The sequence below is a fragment of the Acipenser ruthenus genome, chromosome 7, assembly GCF_902713425.1.
Source record: "Acipenser ruthenus chromosome 7, fAciRut3.2 maternal haplotype, whole genome shotgun sequence".
Taxonomy (NCBI): Eukaryota; Metazoa; Chordata; class Actinopteri; order Acipenseriformes; family Acipenseridae; genus Acipenser; species Acipenser ruthenus.
Genome location: NC_081195.1, coordinates 44055558 through 44080584, shown reverse-complemented (window position 1 = coordinate 44080584; position 25027 = coordinate 44055558). Strand labels below are relative to the sequence as shown.

The window sequence follows — 25027 nt, the reverse complement described above, 5'->3', positions numbered from 1 at the left end:
TAGGGCATTAGTCTGGTAAACCAGTTACTTATTACTGAAACTGCATTTCCAATTTTCCATCCAGGTTGTCTGTATACTTTTTTACATTTTAAAGGAACCATTTCATGATGTGCAGTATACAATTTGTGGGAAACTAACAAATGTATATCTCCATTGATTATTGTACCAATGATCATTTTATGTTTAAAAATGCAAAATATTGTATTAAAGAATTGCACGAATTCTTTATTTGAAATTCATACTTTGTGTAGCATTCATTACACATACAAAAGGCTACCTTGAACTGTCATAACACATTATAATTATGAATACTTTGCAACAGGCATGCTGAAATGTTTTGAAAACTTTGCATGATGTAACACTGTTATTGCAGTTTAATAGTGCCTATTTTATATACAGTGGTTTGAATTAAATTCATGGGAAAAAAAACAAAAAATGACTTTATTACTGTAAAATTATTTAAAAAAATGCAGTACATATAAGTCTAACTAAAATATATAGTTTAGTTCTCTTACTAAACGGTGTGATAATCACCATTAAGGATCAACCATACAACAATTTAAGTCTGCTACAAGTGACTGCTTCGTTGGAACCAATGTCTGGAAAAATAAGCCTTAAATATATTGGCCTGCCAGTTTAATCGTAGCCCCGTCAGTCAGCACACAGTGTAATCTATTTCTTTTCAGGCCCCTCACTTGCATGGCTGGCCTGCCATTGTTATAGTCTGAACACACACAGACTTTTCTGAAAGAAAGAAAGAATGATTAATGCCCTCCACTCTTGTAGAAGTAAAGGTGTCACCCTACCTGTGTTTTTCTAATAATTGATTGTTTACAATTGTAGCCCCTCAGGCTGTAATAATGGGAAGCAGTTTGGGTCACAGGTCATACAGTAAGAACAACAAAAGATTACAAAGTGACTAAAGAGGTAATTAACTATTTCAACCCTTTGTGGTCCATTTATTCAGCATATCTCAGGCGTGTCAGGTCCAATTTATTTTCACACGCACAGTTTATTTTAGATGCGCTGTTTAAAAGTATTTTTTCACAGTAAAAACAGGTTTAAAAGGCACTGAAAATCAACAGGACACTCAGTACTGCACCTCCAGCCCTGCTCCACCCCTTGTTCGCTGTATTTTTCACATACCTCTTCAAAGTAGTGCATACCGATAAATCATCTCCTGATCACTCGTTTTATCACTAAACTCCTCAATAATGTGATCCAAGTCATTATTTTATTACTCTAACATCTCAAAAAGCTCTGCAAATGTCCATGATATTCTTTGAGCGCTGAAGACATATAGTAGTACAGTATGTCATGTTAGATTTCGAAATGTCACAATTTTTATTTGTCAGTTTTTTGTTATTTGTTATAAGTATATTGAAAACTACAAAGCACTGTGTAATTCAATATGTTACACTACCATTATTCAGAAGGTTTCATTTGACTTTATTAAGTAAAATTAGATAGGATTCTATAGGGTGATGCAAAACTGTTTTCCATAACTGTAGAGTACACCCCTCTCCCATTTTTTCATATCTATATGTATACACAACAATAAAATATGATAATGTATGACAATTTAAAATGGCATGTGTCAAATCGTATAATTTATATGGAATCTTTAATGGAAAATGTGCAATTGTGCATTTATAATGACAAAAAATTTAAGACACTGATGCCTAACACTGAAACCTGCTGGGATACAGCATTAGCAGTCAATAAGTGTAAGCACCTGCAAGCTCACACAGTTATTCCAGATCAATCAGAACACCAAAGTCTTCCTTCATGCAAATGAAAACATCTGGTGATTTTGCTGGTGACCAGCCACCGATTCCTGAGAAATGACATGCACATTTAACAGATACAAAGCTGATTTATAAAACGTTGGCACAACTACATAGTTTATTTCATTATAGACTATAACATGATTTGCTTTGAACCCTTTTTACAAAGTCTTTAATTATTATGAGCAAAATTATTAGACTTGCCACGGAAGAATATTACTACTAGATCAATAAAATCACCTTAGCTTTGCAGTGGGTTCATAGTTGGCCAAATTGACCGAAACAAGACAGTTTCTATTAATGCAACCCCCCCCCCCCCCCCCCCTCCCAAATACAGTATCTGATTGTTCTATTGTTTCCAACATAATCCTTATGAAAATAGCATCATGTACCAATGGGTACTGACGATTCAGTAAGGCCGAGTTGTGTTAAACTGAGGCTGGGGATTTACTCTATACAGAACAGCATGGAGTTATTCCCTAGTCACACACTTACATATGTACCATGTTTACTATGGTAAATTTGCACAATTTTGCATTTTAACCTGGGAGTCGTTTTTGGTTTATCACAATACTTAGTGGATGACAGGAGCAAGCAGGTAGGGCTTGCTCACTATTGACCTACATGCAGGATGTTCTCAGCCTTATTCTGTTACCCAGTGGCATTTCAAGTTATGGTATCTGTCTGTTTATACCATATTATTCAGCATCAATACTTTATTATCTCATTTAAAGCCATACTGATGGCGTTAGATAATAAAAATAGAAACAAATCACTATGACAACCAAACCTCAAAGGCTAGCAACCATATCCTTCAATATAATTGGCAAACGCCTTTCGTTTCATAGATCAGCAAGGTACTGTAATTGTATCTATTTAATTATTTATTTTTGAACAACTACATTCTTCCAACAAGCACATTTGTATTCATACTACAGGAAACTAAAACTACATGTCTTTAAACAGATAGAATAAAAAAATGTTAATGCACCAATCCAAATATAAATGGCAGTAATTAAAATAACTTGACACAGATCACACTAACAAACCTTTATAAAACACAGTTTCTGCCCATTATAAAAAATAAATAAATAAATAAAAAATCACATTTCAGCACAATACAAATGTGAGACAGTAAAGGGAATGTAGTTCTAGGAATATTATCACTAGGAGCAGCTAAACATGTTCTGATTTCATGTAGATGTTCTCTGCCATAATTTGCCATGTAAACTATTAAAGTTTGGAATTAGATGGATAATTTAATACCAATTTCAGTTGAAATGATGTGTAGTATTTACCAAAGTGGTTGAATTCTGCTTGGTATTGCAACAAGAAAAATAGTTAATAGTTAATGAAAAATAGCACTGTTCCCATTTCAATGCTTTGAATGGCTCACATTAGCGAACAGCTCCACATGTTAAATAATTTAAGCTCTGCTGCATTTTGAATGCATTTTAGCTACATAGATTTAATTGTGTTTGCTTTTATGCAAAACTGGTAATTGAATTAAAATGGTTTGGAAACTTTCAGTGTCACATCCCTATTGGAAATTTACACATTTTAATTGCAATTTTGAATGCGATTTCCATGTAATATAGAATTACTTCAGTAATCACACAGAAACAAAATGGCAACACATTTGTAATACAATATTCTTAGCAAGCTAATGCATTGTAAATATGTTAAATCATGTATAACATATTGTAAATATACCTTTAACAATTAAAATGCCAATTCATCACAATATGAATACATTTCTAAAGGCATTGTAAATACAATGTTAATATGAGATTAGCATATTAGCACCACATTGATATTGGTATTAAATCAGCCTGTAAATGTATTTGTATGTCAGTGTAATCACAATAATATATTCCTACTTATATTTAAAATAAAATATCACTACAATATAAACATATTGGCATGAGATTGGTATTCCAATATTATCAACCTATCAAAGTATTTTGATTTAAGTGAACTATCAATATTAATACAGTTCTACGTGTATTTAAAAACAAATGTCAATACAACTTAAATGCAATGGCATTACATTGAAATTGCTATTGTAAGAGCCTATCAATGTATTATGATTTCAATAAGATTGTATGTCCATGCAATATAAATATAATGTAATGCAATTAGAATTGCTATTGTATCTTTGATGTATTTTTATTTCAGTGAGATCACAATATAAATATACACTTAAACAGATTCAATACTAAATGTCAATGCAATTTAAATATAATGTAATCACATATTTGTATTACATTGATAATAAATTAATATATTAACATGCAATAAACATACAATAATTGTATTTATAATATATTGAAATAATTGCAGAAATCACATGCATTGTATACAAGAAGGTGTATCACTAATAACCACAACACATTTCATTGAATTTATCTTTAAATTATCCAGCATTGTTACTATGTAGGCACACACAAATTATGTCAAATCATATTTTAATTAGTTGTTGTAATTGTTAGCTATTTTCAAACCTACAACTCCAGCAATTGAGCAAACGTCTTACATGTTACGCCACAAACCAAGAGATCCAAAAATGTTTGTTTGGATATTGATTAGAAGCTGACCACCCACTTTAATTAAAGGACAATGGCACAGGTCTTGTGTTTCAAATAACTTGCATAACCCATTGTCCAGATGGGAAAGGAGAAGGGATTGTGGCATTCTGTGGCCTGTGGTCCGGACCACTCAGTGCTGAGACGTCACAGTGGTCCGGACCACTCAGACCACTCCGTCTCAGTGGACCATTCCATCTCCAGCTGTCGCTGTTGTGTTAGAGTCTAATTTCCATTTATTACTGCTAACAATTCCACTGGTAAAGTCCACTGGGGGCTTGCATAGGATTCTATTATATTATTATATGCCGATTATTCCAGACACCAGTGCAACAAACTCTTGTAGCAATGAATTATGTACCGTTGTTAAAAAAAACGAAATGGACACATTTGTTAAGCTATATAATGTATGTTAGGTGGATGACAGATTCCTAAAGCCCGCTGCACACAGCCCGACTCAAGCGGTCCCGACTCATCTCATCTGAGTATGCACAGATTTTGCGATCAGTTTTGCTCAGGTTTGACGTCACAGTTCAGTTTTTTACGACTGTGTGTCGCACACTGCTAAGACTGAATTACTGACCACAACTAATGATTACTATGTATGCAAATTTAATTAATACTGCCCTGTACACGTTTTTGTATTAACTCAGCCCAACATAGCAACCCTCATATTATGCATGGCATCGTATGCTGATTAGACAGCGGAGACAGTGCCGCGAGGCAACCAAAAGCAGCGCTTAGCCTATTAATTTAGTTATTGACCATTTACACCGTGCAAACGTTTCAGACAGTGTTTGACTTTTTGTATAGTTTGTCTACTACACTTGGTAAATAAAATCCAAACTTTTTTTATTTGACTTTGGCGTTTTTTTCTCAGCATGTGGATCTAGGGGCATGTGATTTGTGACCTATTGGAGATCGACACACCGGTTACTTCTGTTTTGCGCAGTAAGAAAATATACGCTGCCAGTAGATTGATAATAAAAAGGTAAATTGATAATTTTCCTTTGATTAGTAAATGCCTAAAAAATGATTTAAATGTGCACATATCTGGTATTTATGAATTCGGGACACTCAGAGCATTTCAAGACTAATGTATTTTTACCTGTGGAACTAAAGCTGTCAATATTCCACCATCTTGTATGACAAGTTACATGACAAGCTACGTCACTTAAACCTGCTTCACCACTGGTTGACACCCTTATGACTAATCGGTCTCAGTCAGTCTTGGTCGGCAACCGCCGCACAAAGACAGACTGGTGACATCTGAACGAAACTGCGTCTGAAAAAGTTTCAGCATGTTCAATCTTCAAATCTGAAGACATTCCGACTGAAATCTGCATAATAAATAAATAAATAAATAATTTCTTTCTTAGCAGACGCCCTTATCCAGGGCGACTTACAAGATATCACATTATTTTTACATACAATTACCCATTTATACAGTTGGGTTTTTTACTGGAGCAATCTAGGTAAAGTACCTTGCTCAAGGGTACAGCAGCAGTGTCCCCACCGGGGATTGAACCCATGACCCTCCGGTCAAGAGTCCAGAGCCCTAACCACTACTCCACACTGCTGCCATAATCTTGGTTTTAAGTGCACGCACACTGATACGATTCATCCAAACTCTGTACGGCCAGTTGAGATGAGATGAGTCGGCTTGAGACGGGCTGCGTGCGGCAGGCTTAACTCTAAACACAGTCCCATTGTTTTCAACCTGATATTTGCGGACAGCAATATTTGTTGTTAGACATATGCATTGGAATTTCTTAGTAATTACTGTAAGTTACATATCAGTCAATCCAACAATAAGTAGCCATAAAGAAAAACAAAAATATGAAATAGTAATAGAGTAACTACAGCAGCCACTGCGTAGTAGGCTACATCAGATAGAATTATATAATAATATATGATCTTGACTCTATAGCTACAGCTAGTTTTACTATTTTTACTTTTTAGCATTGTTTTACTATAGTTTCCCTGTTTTAAATATGTTTAAACCGGTACTTTTATGGCTATTATCATTACCATTAATGTTAATACTTTATTTGTTTTTTTACTGCTGATTGTTATTTTATTCTTTCCCCTTTTTAAAAAAAATACATATCGTACACTTTCTGGGTCAGTAGTTTTATGGTGTGGCGTCCAACGTCCTTAACCAATTAAGAATTAAGTTTTTTTTTTTTTTAACTTTTAAAACTTTTTAAATTTTTTAATAATTAATCATTATAATACAATCCTTTTGGACTTTGGATTTTTAAAATCTTGAATTAACTACCAAAATGTTCAAAGTGGGAAAACGTATCCCTCGGATGACAATCGATACATTCTAAATATTTCAATTTAGCAGCAGACATACAGTACTGCTGCACTCTGTGTTTGTGTTAAAAAATAAAACTGGGCTGGAGTAAAAGAGCCTCCCTTCCCACCTTCCTAATATATCCAGCTGATCAGATCAGTCCTGAGAAAAGCAGGGGAGTATAAATATTTAGATTTTAAAACTGTATTTAAATTATTAGAGCGCATATATTCACAAACAGACCGACCCTAATAATAATAGGCCTAATATTTTTTTTAAGTGAAACATAAGTGTAGAATTCGGGATTCGAACAGCAGTCCCGAGAAATCCGCTACCTTCTGGCGCACTCAAAACACATATCTAATGCTCTACGCCAAATAACCAGTTGTCAAAGCAGGCATTTGAGCACTTTTTACAAAAAATGACGTCATCGTAATGCAAACTTGCGCGTGTCAGTCGTGGCCGGGTGACCAGAGCAACATCACAGCAAAACAATTGAGTATTAACTTATATGAAAGGAGGCAGCTAGTACAGCTCTCAGAGGGAAAACATCAAGTAGGCTACCATTAAGTTTCCAAAGAAAAAACACAACAAAAAGTCAGCTGTAAATATGTACCTCTACCTTTCACTGTTTAAAAAAAAAAAAAAAAGATTTTACAACATTTGCAGTAGGCTATTGTTCGTGTCTCAATCATACATAAAAGCAGTTGTCCTGTAAAAGTGGTATTCTTAAAGTATGTTTGGGTCAAAATAGTAGCGTACTAATGACCCAAGTTTACTACTTTATTATCACCATTTTTAAAAGTGTCAATGCCTTCATACTTATTTATTTTTTAGTAGCCTATATAAAATAACCTGGACAAAGTATTTTATAGTAAGTTATTGACAGTTGTAAATTATATCAGCAAACACACATTAAAAAAAAAATCCTTAATGTGTTTGTTAATGGGAAAGGAATGGTATTGGGGGGGTGTTTGGAAATACAATAAAAAGGGTGGATGGGTAAAGGAAAAGGAACACTACTGAAACTTATTGAACTATGAAAATTAAATGGCTAGTCCGATTGAGTGAAGGCAGAATACTGAATACATTAACTTAGTATTTTTTGTTTACACGTTCAACATTTCGAAAAACTTGAGAATTCATTCATTGCCATTCATAGAACATTTTTCAATCGGCTACTCAAACAAAAAAATAGGTAAGGTGATGTAAAATTATAAACCCAGTATTAATGGCGGAAGAAAGCCATCAACACCAGGCTTGTAATTTGCAATAAGCAGGTGGGTCAAAGTCTTGATTTGGTCTAGGATGAGGTCAGAAGATGTAACGGGCCTACCCGCACACTATCCATTAGCTCGAAAAATATTAAAACATTATGCAGATAGTTCAATATTTCAATCTGCAAGATCTCCTGTAGATCGAAACATTCAACTGTTTTCACGTCAATTCTTAATTCTTATAGAATCCAACATGTGCCTGCTGCTAGTTCTGTGTAATACTTTCTAAATTAACAATAATAAAACCACTATCTTCTAGAATGTGCTGCATTATTCAGTTTATTTTGCATTATCCCACAAATATCAGCCTCCGGGATCATTGGAAACTTTTGACAAACATAACCTGTCAAAAAAATAAATAAATACTGAATCCACACATACAGTACTAGAAACAAATCTGAAAAGCTATACACCTACAAGTTTTGATGATATCCTGATTCAGTGCATGTTCCTCACTCCAGGCCAAGATCATCGAATGGGATGCCTACTGCTCCTTTGTAAAGAAGGCATCCATTAAATCGTTCTTCAGCTTCCTGTAGTCGGCATGGGTGCACAGTGTCAGTCGTTTTTTTTTTAAATTGAGATTTGAGAGTCTGCATCCAGCATCACCTACAGTAATGCAGATAGTAGGTTACTCCAAGTTTTCCCAGCTATCCCCAAACACTACTTCCCAGGTATTACCATCACAGACATTTACCAGAAGGCAACTTATAAGGCTTATCAAGCAATAAAATAAATTACAACTAACTTCATCACTAACATATGCAGCCACACAGTGAACGTTAAAAATAAAAAATATGCAAGCACATTAAAGAGGACAGTATAGAAATGATAGAAAGGTTTAGCAGTTCACATACCACATCTTCGGATAGGGTAGGTCGCTCCTCCACAGAACTAGCAGAAGCAGGCACACATGCTGGATTCTATAAAACAAGCTATAACTTAACTATGGAGTGTGACATTTCTAAAGTAGTTTTGTAATATCCCAATTATAGGCCTTACTTACAGTAAAACCTTTGAGTTTTTCAATAGCCTTCTCAAGTCTTAAGATATACATTGGAAGATCTGGAATGACAAACATGTAAACATTTGCATTAGCGAAACAAATTGACTACAACAAGGCCCTGTTACATACAATATCTATAAAATCAACTTACCTTTTACAGATTGAAGTAACTGATGAAGGTGCAAGATGGGCCTATCCTTTTCAAAGACTTGTTCTCTTCAAGCAGTACCCAGTTTTGGTCTAAAGAATGATCAGGATTTTCCAGAGAGGACTGCTGAATAAATTAGGAATAAGTAATTATATTCAGCAATTTTAAATCTATAGGCCTAATGAAAAAAATCATGTTTTGGTAAAGGACTTCTGACTGTAATGTTGCAACCATTCTCTGCCATCTCATTGCTTTTCTTTAGTAGGCATATTTTAGTGTCTGCATGACCAAAGGGGAGAGGGGAATTAAACAGCATAATCCAGTCCCTAGACCATAAATCATTTAAACATAAAGATAATACCAATACTATACCTGATATGTCCAAGAGGTTCGCTGGGCATCTTTTGGTGAAAACTTTCACGCTCCATAAAATGATAACATTCTCATCAATAAAATCAGACAAGTTATCGATTTCAACACTACCGTCTGCAATGCATTCTACATTTTTGGCTACAGTAACTTCAAGTTTAATGTATGTTTGTTTTTTGTATAGAACTCACACAGCACCCACATTATTTTGTATTTTGACTTGTTTGTCCTTTGTTGTATGGTTTGCTCATTCAAGAATTCCAAGAAAGACTGCGCTTCTTTTTATACAGTGCTCTGCTATAGTAACAAATGCAGCCGTCTGTTTTTTTAAGGTAATTAAATCAAATTGAAATGCAATTGCATAGTTGTGACCTACATTTTTTAAGACTTTGTCATGTTTTAATAGGGCAAATCCCATTTTTAATAGGCTACTATCTTCGTGTTTTTCTTATTACATTTATACTTGTTTATGGTAATGGTATTGTTTAAGCTACTGAGCTACTTTCTCTACTTTAGTTTTGTTATTTAATTTTTTTGTGTAGGTTTTATTAATTGTGGACTTGTATATTGTGAGTTAGAAATGCTGAAATGTGGGTGTCAATGTCTACAGTATGTGGGAACTGTCAATCGAAATTAGCCAATTGTCTTTATCAAATGTACAATGCAGCATATCATAGAGAGTGGCACTGATTGCATGTATCCGGGAAAAACAAATAATCATATATTATACCTGTTAAGTAGTTTTTGTGTTTGTTTGGATGTTTCAATGTGTTTAGTATTCGTGTAGCCTACTGTGCCTTAGGCTACTTCGGCATGAAAGGCGCTATATAAATGAAATAAATAAATAAATACTGCAATGTAATATGTTTATGAAAATACAGGTAAGCTCCTGAATGAAATTCAAATATACTTTCATAATGAATTTGATTTAACATAACATGAGTTTAATACATTTAACATGCTTCATCATGTTTTAAATATGTTTTAATTTGACTGTTCGTGAGTATGTATTTTAAGCACAGTTCTTAAGGTTTATTTCAAATACATAAACACATTAAAACACATTAAAATATACTATAGCAATTATTTAAATTATATCACAATTAAAACATGTCAATGTGGACCTTGATTGGTGGGTCAATCAATTAATTATTCGATTTCCTTTCAATGATGCAAGTGTGTGCATCTAAAAGGCTGCCCCTGGCCTGTATGTGGAGTCCTGTAGAGACTGGAGCTATGAAAGGTGATCCTGTGAGTTAATGCAAAAAACAACCAAAAGTGGGACTGTATTGATGTTATTTGTTTTTTATTTGTTACATAAAAGTGCTTGGTAGCATTACTATTTCAATGGCTACCTGATTTCCTGTTTTGTTGTGCTGAACCCTTACACACCTTACACACAGCTTTATCAAAGCTGAATGATATCTATTGTAATTATTACAATTATGTTGCATAATTTGGGACAAGTTTATTTTACCAATATCCAAAGTCTCTGGATTAATTAAATATGTTGGATCCAGAGTAACTGAAGCATAATTTGTCCTTCCATTTTTTTCTGCAATTAAAGTGACAAGTGCAGTTTTCTGGAATCTTGACATCTAGCTGTCTCCTTCTCCTCATTAAAAGCCTTGAAGAGTATTGGTCAAATTTGAGCTAACATGTATTGTACAAAATTCAACTGTAAATCCATCTGCCCTCAGGTTATCTCTTACTTATGGGGCCTTGTGAATAGGATGGCTTTGCAGGGGTGATGTCAGATCAGAAACACAAATCAAAACAAGGAATGGCAGGGTAAAACTGAGATGCTACGGCACTCAGCGTTTTTATTAATGAAAATAAACAGGTCTACAAAACAAAATACTTTTCAAACAAAGGCACGTTGGCCAAACAAATAAACAATAACAAGCAGTATCGTGCTGGTGCAAAGCCAGCACGTCTAGTAATTGTTATCTCAATTCAATAATTTTACCTACTAACTCCTCACTTGTTCTCCACTCTCAAACTCCCTTCCTCGAACAAGCAAAGCTGCAGGCTTTTATATTCGTGACCGAGGGATTAACCAGCTATAATGATCTGATTATGCCTCTGTCACATTTTGCACGGGTTTAATAAGGATGCGTGACTGTCAGCTAGTTAAATACTCAGTAGCTGATCAGTCACGCATCCTTACGAGGCATTTACAAATATAAAACAAGAACAAACATGGTGGATGGCACCTCGCTTGTCCTTGCCAAACAACAGAGCAAATACAAAATAATATCTGCTTTTGCCGACATATACACATAAATCATATACACATATGAATCATATACAAATAAATAAACAAGGCGGTGGGACACTCTGCCACAGGCCTATATCTTTAGTATATTCCATTCCAATGTCTTTTTAAATGAATGTTCGTGAGGATTGTGAGGGATTAATTTTGAGGAAATGGCATATTGTGAAAAATAAACTTACCGGCAAAAAGGATTTGGCTCGGGAGGGAGGGGTTCGGTCTTAAAATTGATGGAAAATAAAATAAAAATTCATACCTGCACTTAAGGTATTAAAAAGGCATACAGCCCTTCCCTTAAACAATTCCTTTAGTAAAATTATAGTGAAAGCATGGCTAAGCATTGTAAAGTCCAGAGAGCAGAAAGCATATTAAAAACCTGGCAAATTATAGTAAACTATGGTAAATGCATATATAAATCATGGGAAAAGCATGGAGAAAACTGCAAAAATTACCAGCCACATTTACAGTGGTAAACTTTTATAAGGGTTTTGTGGAAAGTCATGAATAGCACAAACAATGGGGGGAATTAATTTCAGTTCAATTGAGATATATCAATGAAGTTCTGAAATTCAACTTTGACCTAAAGGAGTGTAAAAACAGCAAATTATGATACAGGTGCATTGAGCCTGTATCACTATTTGAATTATTTAAATATGGGAGAAATCTCATTGGCTAACAAAGTATTTCAACTCATGCAGATCTATCACCATACCAGCACAGCTTTAGAACCAGTCTGCCGGATTCACTTGACAACCAATTCTCTTTGGGAGTGGCAAGGGTGTAAATAGTAAATAACTAAAAACATTTTGGACAGAAAGCCATTTGTTTGTAGGATCCCAAAAGAGTCTATTCTCGACTCAATTCTTTATTTTGTTTACAATATATAAATCTATATATGCTGAATTAAAATCAAACACATATAATGCCTCAGTTATTAAAAAAGCACTGAGGGAAATTGACTACTCCAAAACAAGTAAAATGAAGTCTAAGCCCCAAAGTCAAACTGGACAGTAGAAAACTGTTCTATATCCCATGCTATTATTGTGATGAAGTGTACAGCTTTGGACATTCCCTGGCCCTGGATTCTCAGTAAACCCCAGGTTTACTGTTTTTACTACCCTACCACGTGAAATATGTAGTGGTACTCATACTGACTCTTGTTAAGAAAAATCATACTATAATTTTCAATACAATTTATTTACTGTATCAAATTTGTTATGATGTTTATATATTTATTTTTTGGTCTTCTTGTCTAATTTAATTTTAGTCAAAATAAATATTACAAGGCTATAGAAAGCTAGTAAAACAATTTACCTAAAATGGTCAAACCTTTAAAAAGAATGGAGAAACCTTTAAAAATAATTGTTTTTTTGTTTTCTTTTATCACAACTTTGAAAATAAATGTCATGCAAGAGAAGGATTTAACTGAATGTTGGCAGTAAAACAGTGATGCCTTAAAGACAGTTTTCATGTGACCTGCCAACACATTACAAGCTGTCAATTTCATTTATATATAACATGAGAGGAATTGTCTGAAGGATTATAGATGTGTCATAGCCAAAACAAAATATCCTGAAACAGCAGAGATGCTAGTGTTTAAAATAATGCATTAAAAAATAAAAATAAATAACAAAGGCCTGGTTGGTGCTGTATAAATGTTCAAGTTTGCCTCTTCTGGTCTATTTCCATGCTATTCAATATACAAGCTCAGAGTACAAAATCAATAAGAATTTATATGTATGTCTCAATTGGTAAAAATAGTGCTTCCCTCGAGTAAAGTCCAGTTATAACCATTCTATACATGAGGTCACAACTATTGTCTTTTCACGTATGTTTTTTTTTTTCTCTTCATACAAAAAATAAATCTGAAGGGGATATGGAAATCATTTTGGCTGGGTTTTAAATCCCTTCTGTATTTAACACTGTTATTACAATACAACTATCTAGAGATAAATGATTCAGCAGCTCAATATACATATATAGTCCATGGATTTTCTAAATGAGTATTAGTAATAAACACTAATTAAGATGTTTAAAAGTGGCAGCTAAATTATATCAAATATATTATATTTTATTTGAATGTTCATCATCTTCAACATCTTTGGCATCATGTCTTTAAATGTATCATTGAATTAAAATAACTTTTGAATAAAGAGGATCTATGCCCATGGCTCAGATTCCCACATTGCCCTATGCTGAGAATGTATATCTCCATGGAGAAAGGTAGAGGAACCACATGGAACCACATCAATATGACAGAAATAGTCATTTTCTATTTAAATCTATATGGAATTACGCAGTCCTCTCTCCATTTAGACCTATGGAAATGTTCATGATTGTCAAGGAGATTTGCAGAATATATTTCTGCCCTGTCCTGTTCTTTACCTCTTTAAATGATAAAAAGGCCAATATGTAGATCCACTTTAGATCATAAAATAAAATAGCCAGAACCTTGTACAAACGAACTGTATTTAACATGTAGTTTAATGACAGTAATATCAACACTCAACTCCAAAAAAAGCTAAATCAAGACTGCAGGCAAAAGCCAGCACACAATTAAATAAAATTCCCTGAGCAGTTTATCTAAAATTAAGTCTTGCTGTAGATTAAGTCCTTTTTCCTCCTTCTGTTTGTTTCCTATTTGGAAGGCCTGAGGGGCTGACAGGCATTCATTGAATGTAATTCAGCTGGTGTTTCTACTGGTCGAAGGGATGATCGAACGTTAAAGAGATGAGATAACCGAATATACAGAAAAGCATAAAAAAAAAATATGGTGCACATCCACAGAGCACTACCTAAGGTAAAGTAGAAGATAAAAGCATATTCTGTACAAAGCAGAAGCTAAACTTAAGTTAAAAGCAAACCTTATAAAAAGATTAAAAGGAGCCGGTGCTCTTAAACAGCTCCTCATACATCTCAGCATTAGCAATGGATGAGCTGACTGCTTTGAAGAATCAGGGTTCCATTATTTTTTTTTTTGACAGTTATACCAGGATTCCACAATAGATTTAATATTCTGCAACTTATACTATAGTTGCATTAGTTACTATGTAAACATGTTTAAAAAACAGAAGCCAAAGACAAGTGAACCAGCATTTATTATAAACTGTATAACATAAATCTCATAAGAGATTTCCTTGGATATATCTAAAATGTAGCTTAAAAGGTATTTTTCTACTGCATTGCAAATGTCACTGGACTTCAAGCTTCCAGAAATGTGTTGTGTTATGGATATTGTAAATGGTTACCTATATATCATAGTCAAGAGCCAGGAGTGATAAACATTTAACCTGCTGGGAAAACATTTCTCTGTATGTTGCGATACACATTTATAACTAAACATCGATTCACCCTTAAAAAAAAGCCAAGCAAGCAGCAACTCCTCTGCATCATCCTGGCAGCTTGACTGAAGTTCATGGGTTTGTTCTTGTTAGCAGATATGCACATTTCTAGGAACCAGCTAATGAGGTGTTTGATTTGCTCGGAATAGGCTCTGAAACTGAATGTTAACAAAAACAAGTTGGTCAGATTCCACAAACTGCCATTGATTGTTAGTAGCTTGACTCTTAAAAACAACTGTCCAATTTTCCTATCTTTAATGTACAGGTACAAGTATCTTGTTATTGTAGTCTATGTACTATAAAGGTTAATGTAACAATACAAAAGACTAGTGACCACTAGGGTCTAAGTTCTGCATTACATCCTGAGTTATTTTATGAGAGTCCTGGGAAGTTAAATAAAGAACCGCAATTAGTCTTGTAGTATCCCACAATCCACTGCATAAGAAAGGCTTAACTGATCTAAATGCATTTATTTGACTGATTACCTTTGAAATTGGGTCATCTGTTAGAAAACATCAGCAATGTTGTGCATTTATGGGAAGCACGCCAAATTTGAACAACAAAGCATAGATATAACGCTGCTAGATGGGGATAGAAAAAATTGCGTTGTGTGGGTGGTGATTTTTTGGTCTTGTTTTTAGTCCTGTGGGGTCTCTGGGGTCCCTGAATAAAAAAAAAAGCAATGTTGGGCATCAGCACGTCTTAAACAGCCTATGATCTGTTCTTTAGCTGATTTGCTGTTATCCAAGCAGCAGACAGATAAGACAGTTACTATGATACCATTGCTAAGTATGGAACCTTGAGTGAAAATTACATCAGTTTACGCTGTGGAAAGTGTAGTGTGCTCTGTCAATGGTGAACGGGCTATAAATCTGTTGTAAAATCTGGCAACCCTGGATGCATTCTACACATTATCCTTCCTCTTTAATATGTAAATGAGGGAGTTATGCTATTTAAACTATGGTAATATTTTTTGATAAAGTTAGCTTTTTCTCAATATGTATGTACATTTTGGAGTACACTCAAACAGGTCTCAATGGTATGATCCACTACCAGATGGTACAGCCTTCAGCAAGGGTTAGAATCTTTAAGATGTATGGAATGTTTTAAGGTGTAAATGTTTTACAATATTTGTATTTCATGACAGACATCCATAATAGTAATGTTTTCTAATTTGGATGTATATGTATTTATCCTCCACACATTTTCATTTAATTCAAGCCAAAAAGAAAGCACCAGTTAACATTTCTAATTTACCAGGTAATCCTGTGACAACTGCATGTCAACCAATGACTAATCTGCTGCTTACAGTCTAGCCAGAATAAATGTGTTAATATTGCTGACAAGCAATATGCTTTAGCTGAGCTAAATGGCAAAAATGGAACTCTGTTAGATTATGTGGTACATAATTTCAAAGATTTATGATGAATCCGCTTTGTACTTCAAATGAATTACCATTGAGCTCGGCACTTTCATTGGCATTTTAGTTTCCTGAGGTCTTAATCAGCAAGCAGTTGGCACATCTTAGAGCTTACATGGGCAATATGACCACCATGCCTACAACCGTAGCCTGCACCAATCGGTTACCTGGCAAACTAGCAGATTACATCAGATGAGCATGTATGCTGTTCAAGCACGCCAAGTCAAGGAGCATCTACATCATCTCAAAGGCAAAGTAGTGGATAAGGTGTTCTATATTGATGGTGAGGCCATTCCAGCAGTGTTGGAGGACGTAAATAACAGCTACTCATGAACAAAACTGGAAACATACATGGAAGTCTTAATCATTGTAAGCTTTATCACAGACTCCTTGTTCCCTTTTCTTCTGTTGCAGATCTCTTGCTTGTATTTAATATGTCAATTAAATATTCAGATATCTACAGTATAGGACAGTTATACTTAAAATCCTGTTTATCCTGAATAAATTATATGAAAAAGCAAAGAGCAAAAAGATCTTCAGCACAAGAAACAAGGTCCTTTAAAACACAGCAATAATCACTGTTGAAAGCTGAAAGTTTTCAGTCTGTGTTGAGTCTTGGGAAATTTACTAATTAAGGCATTGCAGTACGTTAATCATCCATGATTTAAAGGGTTAGGAGTCCTTGGAAATTAAAAAACTCAAAGTCATATTGCTCATTAATTAAGGTTTGCCAGCTCATGGAGAGGAGCAGAATGCCAGCAGGTGCAATTTAGTGTACATGCCATGGCTTATTCATTATTCATTGCATTCCAGAAGACTACCTTGCTCATGATTATCATAAATCTATTTTTGAAAATGTATTAACTGCCTGTTCTACACAAGAAAACAAATTACCTTTCATGGTCAACACACATTTCTATTTGCTTGTATTAAGCACACCGATTGCTGGCCACATTCTGTTAGTCCATCTATTGTACATTAGGAAATTACCTGCTGTTGGTATAATGATTGATATATTATTTATTTCTTAGCAGATGCCCTTACCCAGGGTGACTTACAGTTGTATACAAAATAAAATACATAAATAATTACAGCAAAATTAAAGAGCAAGATACAATATAATGACTTCAGTCCTAATAAGAGCAAATACAAAACTGTACGATTTAGTATTGGGGCAATTCAAGAACAGATAAATGTTGATAGTTACGTCAGGGTTAGATACAAGTGCAAGTGAAATACAAAATACTACAGATTGGATTAAATGCAGAATTAAAATACAGTAAAAATAGGGAGTAGATAAGTGCAAGTTAAAGTGCATTAAAAAGGCAGAATGCTTTATTTTCCAGAAGGTGGGCAGTAGGAAGGTCGTTCCACCACTGCAGGGTGAGGGTGGAGAAGGAGCAGGCTCTGGAGGCAGGGGAGCGTAGAGGAGGTACAGCCAGTCCTCTACTGCAGGCAGAACGGAGAGGTCGGGTTGGGGTGTAGGGGGAGGTGAGGGTCTGGAGGTAGCTGGGTGCAGTCTGGTCAAGGCATCGGTAGGCAAGTACAAGAGTCTTGAACTGGATGCGAGCGGTGAGTGGTTAGCCGAGAGTGGTTAGACAGGAAAGCAGAGAGCTGGTGGTGTACTGCCCGCTCGAGGGTTTTAGAGGAAGGGTAAGAGGGAGACAGGACAGTAGTTGGGGTGATAGAGGCTTGTTTGAAGGCAGAGGGAAAGAGGCCAGAGAGGAGAGAGGTGTTGAGAAGGGAGGAGGTGAAGGGGCGTAGAGCAGGAGCAGAAGCTTGAAAGAGGCGAGTGAGGAGGGGGTCCAGGGCACACGTGGTGGGTTTGTGGCCCTGGAGGAGGGAGGAGAGGTCAGAGTCTGGGAGGGGAGAGAAGGAGGGTGAGTTAGTAGGGGAGACAGAGGGTGTTGGGGTTGGAGCGGGAGCGCGTGGGGGAATGGGGTGGGGGGTAGAGTTGGCGGATATCAGAGATTTTAGGAGGAGAAGAAAAGTCAAAAGTCAGAGGAGATAGGAGGGAGGAGGAGGGGGAGGGTTGAGGAGGGAGGATTAGATAGATTGGAAATAGGAGCATTTAGCAGAGGAGAGAGTAGAGGAGAAGGAGGAGAGGAAGGAGCAGTAGAGAGAGAGTGAGAGCGAGAGAGAGAGAGAGAGAGAGAGAGAGAGAGAGGTTGAAGGAGTGAAGGAGAGGAAGGAATCCAGCAGAGTGGGTGGGGTTGGAGAGATGGATATTGAAATCACCTAATAGGACAGTTGGGGTAGACAGAGAGGGGAGGGAGGAGGAGATAGTCGAGTTAATCGAGAAAGTGAGCGAGAGGTCCAGGGGGACGGTGCAGTACAATTAGCAGGAGTTGACAGGGAGAGGTTATTTGGACAGCATAAAATTCAAAAGGTGTTAAGAAAGTGGAGGAGAGGTCAGAGAGAACAGAAAAAGACCAGTCCCACTTCCCCGTCCAGTGAAACACGGAATATGGGACAGGACATAGAAAGAGGACAGGGCAGCAGGAGTTAGTGTTATCAAGAGAGAGACAGGTTTCAGTGAGAGCAAGGAAAATCAAGAGAGATGGGAGGCAAAGGCAGAGATGAAATCAGCTTTGTTAGCAGAGGAGTGACAGTTCCAGGAGGGCACCAGAGAGAGTGCGGGAGGGGAGAGAGTGGGAGGGGGATGAGGTAAGAGGAGCAGCGGGGGAGAGAGGACAGACGACAGGAGCAAGAGGACAGAACAGAACAGGGATACGACAGACAGTCATAGCTGGACAGGCGAGACAGAGAGGTGCAGTAGTAGTGGGAGGGTACAGATATGTCTAGTAGTTAGCATCTTCCAGAGTGCTGCTAGGTTTGGATTTTCTCCAACAGCCTCTCCTCACACCTTCACTTTGCAAGGGAACTGATTAAACAGCTGCTAAACTGCGCTAAGACAATACAATAGTTTCAATGCACTTCAATGGAGCACACAACTACAAAATCTGTCTAGAAACCAATCAAATTGCAAATCAACCTCTATTCAATTTAACCACTCACCTGGTACTAATCACAACAGCGGCTCGCCCATTTAAAACACCATCTTATTAATGTTACTTAAATATAGATAATGTAAAGAGTTGGAATGAGGCCTCTAGTAGCCACTGGGAGGGATTTGGAAAAGGTCCTCACTCTACTTGTCCTCGCTCGGACTGCCGCAGCTCAGACTGCCCTTGGACGTCTGGCCCTTTGACACCTGGTGCTTAGAACAGCTGGGTCTAAGACACTGTGGCAATGTGCCCCGCCCCTGTGTGCATGTGTGTGTTATATGTTGTATGTTGCGTGTGGTGTGTTAAATGTTGGTGTATAGAGTTGGCTGCACGGGATATAAATGGTGTGTGCAACACGAGTTATTTAAGATGTAATTGTATTTAGGCATGTATTGCACATCACTTCACGTGCATTTAAAGTATTTAATATGTGAGCACGAGGTTGCACGTAATTAATTCACGTGCTGGGATTCAAGTGAATAATTAATTAGTAATTGAATCCCAGCACAACAGTATAAATAGATGCACGTTTCATTCACTCGGGGTTGTGTGTTCGGTGAGTGGAGAACGGGATTGGAGACGGGCGCCGTGCGGCGTCCAGTGCGGTAACGCGACCGAGCCCGGAGAAGCCGGCGAGAGCTCACCGGACGCCGCCGGAACCGCGACGCTTTCCAAGGCGTGGGCCCCTCTCTCGGGGTGAACCCATTCCAGGGTGCCCTGCCCTTCACAAAGAAAAGAGAACTCTCTCCGGGGCGCCCGCTGGCTTCTCCGGGCTCGGTCGCGTTACCGCACTGGACGCCTCGCGGCGCCCGTCTCCAATCCCGTTCTCCACTCACCGAACACACAACCTAGAGTGAATAAAACGTGCATCTATTTATAATGTTGTGCTGGGATTCAATTACTAATTCATTATTCACTTGAATCCCAGCACGTGAATTAATTACATGCAACCTCGTTCTCACATATTAAATACTTTAAATGCACGTGAAGTGATGTGCAATCCCGTGCCTAAATACAATTACATCTTAAATAACTTGTGCTGCATACACCCATTTATATCCCATGCAGCCAACTCTATACACCAACATTTAACACACCACATGCAACATACAACATATAACACACACATGCACACAGGGGTGGGGCACATTGCCACAGACACTAATTGCCAATTTATACTATCCTATCGGCCTAAGTTTGCATCAACCTCACAAATCAACACACCAACCACAGTTTGGATTACTTTTTTAAAAATTTGTAATTTAAGTGCAGGCTGCTTATCTAAGCAACCAATGATTATAACGAAAAAACTACAATCCACTTACCTATTTCAACATCGATTCAAACAGCAACGTGAATTCCAGCCAGGGGAAGAAGCAGATACCACACGTATTGCAGATTATAACATTACAAATAAAGACCAAATTGCACTATGGCATATGAAATGGATCATGTATTTTTAACTGACTATATCCAGAGTTCATTCTGCTAATGTACTGCACAAACAATCTCCAAATGACTGCATTTAAAAGCATGTAAAAGTATGGTTCATCAATTTTGAAAACATCTCCTAAACTGGGAACCACATATATCCATTTGGTTCTATACATTTTGCACCCTGCAATCTTTATTTTGACCTTTCAAGCTACATATCAAACTCCTGTCTCACAAACTGATAAATCAAAGTAAAAGAACACCCTTTGTTGATCCAGAACTGCTAATTGCAACCAATTTGTCTTCCAAAAAGGGCAGAGCTTATCATCAGAAAAGTAATCCAAGAATGCAAGACGCTACCAGGTTCAATGCATGACCAATTGCAGTATGACAATCCTGACATCAATAATTCCATCATTTTTATTTTGATTCCCATGCTTGTCTATTCATCTCACTAAACATCTATGCACCAGTGGCTGGATTTGTGCAGCTTATATTAGGTCAGTTTCCAGAATGTCAAGCCGTTTATCATTTGGCCCAGCAGCAGTAGATCTCACTTAGGAGGATTAGCAAGGAATATTACAAGTTTATAAAAAAAAAAAAATAATAATAATAATAATAATAATAATTAATTCGTTCAATTATAATGCACAAGTTTCATGGGGGTGGGTGTATAATACATATAAAATGCTTGGTATATGCAGACAACTTTCTAATTCTTCAGGAGGCGGGGTTTACCAAATACAGCCTTATGTACATGAAAATCTAACCAGATTCTGCATTGTACACCTTTATTGATGGCTCTGTGGTAAGTTTACTTCCAAGGAATTTTTCTCCTCCCCTAGGTGGCTAAATCAATTCCAAGCATATTAAAGTTAGAGAATAAAAATTTTCAAACAAATCCTCCAAACCATAGAAGGGATATGGAGAGCAATTCAAGGCTTGCAGCAAGTGACATAGTGGTAAGGAAGGCTGCATACAAATACTATAATGAAAATTTATTCACTTTTGTACTAGAAAATATAATTTCTAACTAATTACTCTGACCAACATTTACAAAATGTGTTTGACATGTGCTTTGAAATATCAATCTGTATTTAGGCGAGGTACATAAAAGGAGCCTCTTGTGTAATAAGTATTTTTTATATTTTAGCCTACTGGTTATAATTTTTGTAAATTTTTTTTAATTATTTTTTTTAAAATATATTTTACCAGAGAATAAAAACACACAATGATTACATGTCAGTATTAATCTGCCTGCTGTCTGTCTCACGTCAGCTGCACGTGCACATGAAGTGAAAGAAAGCATGTAGGCGTTCTGAAAAGGGATGCAAAGATTCCACAGGGTGCAGGAAATTTCACAACACCTGCAAGGGTCAATTAACGGCACAATACAGATTTATGAATAAGACAAGCATGTTAATGAGAAAATTGGTCTCTAAGGGCACGTTATTCTAACGTCACGATGAGTAATGTTTTTTGATGGCAAATTGTGTTTATGCATCACCTGATGAAATACTGTCATGTTAAACACTTACTGGCACGATAAATGAGACGGGAAGTTTTATGAATATTGGCCTGGGACTGTTAAATCATATTAGTGTTTGCACCATCATAGAAAGCTGAAAGGGGCATTATATAAAAAACACCAGCAACTATTGTTTTCAGCTTCAGGGGTCTTAGAGTGGTGGTGCCCATTTAGCTAATCTTTGACCAGGATGGTATTCAATAACATTATTATTCTTGTGTTTCAAATGCAGTCTTTGGCACAGTGGATACTCCATGTAAATGTTTAAACCCCCCCCAAGATACAATCCTGCGATTGTAATGCTCATAGTCAAGAGACAGAGCTCAGAGCAACACTCAGTCTAGAGAAGAGTTATGCAGATAAATGAGTCTCTGAAGTAAGTACCAATCACGGAGAGCCACCCTGTGAATTTTCTATTGCACTTTGTGAAGCAATCAGCTTTACTCTTAGCTACACTGGGCACATGGTGTTCAGAGTGTACTCTACCAAGCAAACAAATATGCAGTGTGCATATCCCAGATGCTTTTATTGGGAAAGAAGTTACAAACACTGGAGCACAAGGCTATTTCCCTGCTACATCAATTCAGCTGGCCACATAGGAGCTCCAGAACTAAGCTAAAACAGTCTTTGTTCCACTCCATTAATCCTCTTCACAGCCTACTCCTTCTACACTAAATACCTATCTAACTGCCACTGGGCTCTGCAGTTTATCATCTTCTATATCTACCCCTTAATGACAAATGTCACAACCCAGCCACTAAGTGTTCGGTCCTGAAACCCTCCCTGCACACGAGCACTAAAACCAAACAAACCACAGACCACTCAAACACCTCCAGCTGGCCATGGATTTCACCCTGAAGTTTCCTGAACTACAGGGGCCACTGGGCCAATTGACCTTAATTTGTCAGTTCTGTTTGGGCTTCACCCACTAGGACTGCCACAATATGAATAGAGTTGACACATCTGACCAGATAAAAATCCAAGGTGTAACTGCTTTTAAAATAAAAATGGCTTGAGAAAAAAAGCATACAATAAAATGTAGGAGGCATGTAATTGCCTAGATATGTGCAGTGAAATCATTTAACATTTCAGGTCATTAAAAAAGGGCAGACTTTACTCATCTTTAAGAAATCCCCTTTGAATGGTTTTATTAAAACAAACACATTTTAGCAAACAATTAAGATTGGTGGTGAGGCCCTCTTTAACCAATTATTTACTGTGTGGCAAGGCATCCCCCAATCAAAGCTGGTCTGCACCCTTGAAATAGTCAATCCAGACTCAGAACTGCAGCTCAGCACTCTCACACACGTATTTATAAACACAGGAACAAAACAAAAGGTTTTAAACCAAAAACTTCTAACTACTTAAAATCAAACCTGTCAAAACTTCCTCTCTTCCTCTCTTCCTCTCTTCCTCTCTTCCTCTCTTCCTCTCTTCCTCTCTTCCTCTCTTCCTCTCTTCCTCTCTTCCTCTCTTCCTCTCTTCCTCATTGGCAATGGCCTTCACTGAACCATCCCACCAAATAGACATTTCATTGTTGTTTTATAGGATGTGGCCAGGGGATAATTGATAATCAATAGTGTAATTACCACCTGGCCACATACACACTTTTCTAATTAAGTAATTATACAATTAAACAAATCAATTTAATCAATGTGCAAAGACAGCCATCTTGGCCTCAGGCTGTTCTGCCACAGCTGAGCCACAAATCACATCCTTCTGCTGTGCCTGCCACAACTGCAAACTCAATTCATTAAATGCTGTAATCACAAAACTTGAGAAAGTGTCCTATATTCAGTGCCATTTAGATTGTGGGGTAGTATGGGCAAAAATTCAGGGGAACATGGGCTGAAAAAAAACTATTACCATTGCTACATTATGCAATTTACCACGTTAAGTGTAATATTATAAGTGTATATTCCCGTTTTACTGCATAGCGGTGATAAATATATACAGTTAACTGAGCACATGCAATGTGATTTTGAAACATTAGTGCAAGTTGACGAGAACAAGCAATGCTTTGGTGAACTATCCGATGAAGCAATTGTCAGAGAACTTAAAGGATATGCCAAGATGCCACCCTTGAACTTCGACTGCTTAAGTCTGCCTACTGCAAGTCTGAGCACAAGTGGAGGTCATCTGGACTAACAATTCACAGAGAGATCTGGACCAATCACCTCAATAGCTACAGGCGCGTGCTCGCTGCTGCAGGGTGAAGTACTTCTTAGAAATCATAACCACAGGACACAGTAAACCAGATATTCTCTTCAAAACCATTGATCAAATCCTGCATCCAGCCATCGATAAATCCACCTCCTATTCATCCTCCTCTCTTACCTGCCATGATTTCTCGTCTTTCCTTTGGAACAAAATCAACACCATTTATTCTACGCCACAAACCCTGTATAGTACTCGATGACCTTGACTCCCCTCCGATTGCCCCTCCTGCTCTCTCTTCCTACTCTCCTCTCTGCCTATTGTTGAAATCAACTACTGCCACATGCCCCTTGGACCCCTGGCCAACAAATCTCATCCGTCTCTGTGCTT

At 36.9% G+C, this 25027-nt stretch overlaps 1 long non-coding RNA gene across 2 annotated transcripts; it reads right to left on the bottom strand.

The window, feature by feature from the left end:
* Positions 1 to 386: 386 nt before the first annotated feature.
* Positions 387 to 23982, bottom strand: LOC131737643 (uncharacterized). Of its 2 annotated transcripts, none has more exons than XR_009329289.1 (6): positions 23857 to 23982; positions 9109 to 9231; positions 8958 to 9016; positions 8809 to 8886; positions 8369 to 8560; positions 387 to 744 (listed from the first exon to the last, which is right to left on the bottom strand). It is a non-coding gene; the product is annotated as an uncharacterized LOC131737643 (long non-coding RNA). The 2 variants fall into 2 exon arrangements; XR_009329288.1 differs by having other exon boundaries at positions 8809 to 8874.
* Between the last annotated feature and the right edge of the window lie 1045 nt (positions 23983 to 25027).